Genomic DNA, 2,864 nt, shown 5'->3' with positions numbered 1-2,864 from the left:
TCAATTCTTGTTTTTGATCTTTGATTTCCTTTGTTTTCTTAGGATGAAATATGAAATGCTAGAGGCTTCTTGATTTGTGGAGATGGAAAATGAAATGAATCTGAAATGAAGGAGAGGTCCCTTATATAATTTAAGTTCAAAGTCTCGATCGGAATATACGGACCAACATACGCGTCCGTATAATTTTCATCGGACCGTATGTTTGGACCGTATATTTGGTCCGTTGAAGCATACCATTCCGAGCTGAATCTATGGCTGGACATACGGTCCGTAGATTTTATACGGCCGCATGTCCGCCGTATGTTTGCCCAGTTTTCCGAGACTTGTTCTCGTCGACTCGTTTGATCTCCGCTCCTTATGGAATCTTCTTAACACTTGTTCAACACTTCATTACCATTCTAAGAGACGTTATAACTCTTCCTCAAGGTATCATTAGAACGTTGTTAACTCAATACTCGAAATTGTTACCCGATACACAGCATGTGACTCGCTTTCCTCAACTACTTTCTCCGTTTACCTCGAATGTCTTTGGAAATCTTAATTAGGACCCTCAAATGCTATTTCTTACTCTTCAGAACATCGTATACATTCTACCTTTCGATGGCCTATTCACTGTACGCTAACGGGAAATTTCCCAAGGTGTAACAAGGAGCACTCTCATACACAGCCCCGCCGAGTGCGCAGGTGTCTCTCTCGTGAGACTACCGAGGCGCAGTAAGATTTTTACTTAAAATTAATTTTATTCAATATAAGGTAAATATTTATTTAATTTTTATAACCTTTATTTGGACTTCAAACAGCATCTCGTCCGTGGAAGACTACTTTCATATTCGCCACCAGACCCATCTCAGGAGCCTACAGACCCATCTCAGGAGCCTACTCAGGCGCTCGTTGACACACAGGTTTGATTATTCAACAAACATTAACGTATTCAATATAAATAAGAAATGGTACTAATTATTATATACTTTTCAGGTTCATCCTTCGGCGCCTGCAGTGGCGACTCCCTACGAGGAAGAGGTCGAGTTTTCAGACCCAGGTTAGCATGAGGTTCCTCGCCTTCATGCTAGCGGGACCGGCATCCCAAGAAGAAGCACATTCTAGCCGCGGCGCACGGGCCGGGGGGAAGAGGAGATGATCATGACTTGGAGCGCTCGGTTATTCAGAGGAAAAAGGGCGATGGAGACGATGGCGAGGGCGGTGGGGATGGTATGAGCCTTAGGCCTAAGGATAGTCTCAGGCATACCACATGTGGGACCCATCCCCGATAGTGTATATACATTAGTGTTGTCAGCTTTATCGTAAATATTATATATTTTTTGCATATTTATAAATATTATCTTAGTCTTTATTATTGTTTATAGTTACACATCCTAAATTGATAATAAAAAAAATGTGACACATTCGAAATAAAGTTAAGCATTAATTTAAAAATAACACAAAACCCTAAAAGATAAATAACGTAAAGCTAATGACTACAAGTCTTCAAACAAAAAATGGCTTCGAGCACTTTTCAACCACTAAAACGACAATTCAAACTTTTGCGTATCCTTGATGTATTGAGTCTACCTTATTAATTGTACAAATATAAGTAAGGTTCTATATAAAATATTGAAGTTCCGGAGTCTCAAAGCATGATTAATATACGGCTAAACTACGTAAAAAAGAGTAAAAATTTAATAAGAGGCTGTTTGTGGAAAATGGTGGACTCCTATAGCACAGTATTTTACTGCGCTATAGGTGAGAGAAACTTTGGTTTAGCGCAGTAATATACTGCGCTAAAGTACTTAACGGCTTCGTCACGGTTAAGTGCTTTAGCGCAGTATTTTACTGCGCTAAAGGTAGTTATGTCACCTTTTTTTTGTCAGTATTTTGGTTCAAAATGTTTTTTTTTGGGTCACTTTGGTTCCGGATTCTATAATATTATCCCCCCATCTTCTTCTTGGTATAAACCCGCTTGTGCATCACAAAATACTTGATTTTACCCTTTGAATCCTTATTTCCAAGGTCTTTCCAATCAATTCATACAACAGTGTGCAACAGACTATTAACCTGTATTCTTTGATACTGGCTAAATTTTCAATCTGTGGTACTAGAGTGACTACAGTACAGTTGATAGACTTGTATAGTTTTTTTGTGGTGAAAAATTGTTAATTTAAAAAGCTAATAACCTGATTAACTGATTACCTACTAAATTGAGAGTCTGAATATATACTGAAAATGGATAGCTGAAATCACTTTGACAACTAATTTAATTGATAAAAGTATATTTATTGAACAGGTTTCAAGCAATAGCCATTCCTATACAAAATAATAATCGTAAACGGGTTAATATCGGCATATCTCTCTAGCAAGCAAGTAGCCCCTGCAAGTATGGAGTAGCTAACCCTAGGAACCTCAACATTCATATTGGAGGAGGTTGTCTAGCTCTCTGCCTGAATGTGTCACTACCCATTTCGTGAACCATGATGGCATCTACACTATTCCACCGGTAGGCGAATCATTCTCAAATATCTTGTGAAAAACATTAGATAAGAAGCAAGAGAATAAAAAAAAATTCAAATCATAATCCAATACTGTCAGAAAATAAGAAAACTGCGGAAAGAGTAGCAAAATCTGATTCAAACCCCAAAATCTGATCTAGAGAATACAAAAGCACTAAATGTCTAAAACAAGTCCCAAAGGAGAAATACAACTGTCTGAAAGAAATAGCTACAAAACTCATAAAGATGAGATGTCCAGGGGCCAAGAGTCACTATGTAGCTCACCTGAATATCTCGAAAGCAAGCCCCGGAGTGAGCCACGAGGTCCTGAGCTAGAACAGGGATCGGTATCTGTACATCAGAAAAAGAGTGCAGAAGTGG

The sequence above is a fragment of the Lycium ferocissimum genome, chromosome 12 (genome assembly GCF_029784015.1).
Source record: "Lycium ferocissimum isolate CSIRO_LF1 chromosome 12, AGI_CSIRO_Lferr_CH_V1, whole genome shotgun sequence".
NCBI classification, from domain to species: Eukaryota; Viridiplantae; Streptophyta; class Magnoliopsida; order Solanales; family Solanaceae; genus Lycium; species Lycium ferocissimum.
This window is presented reverse-complemented; position numbering follows the sequence as displayed.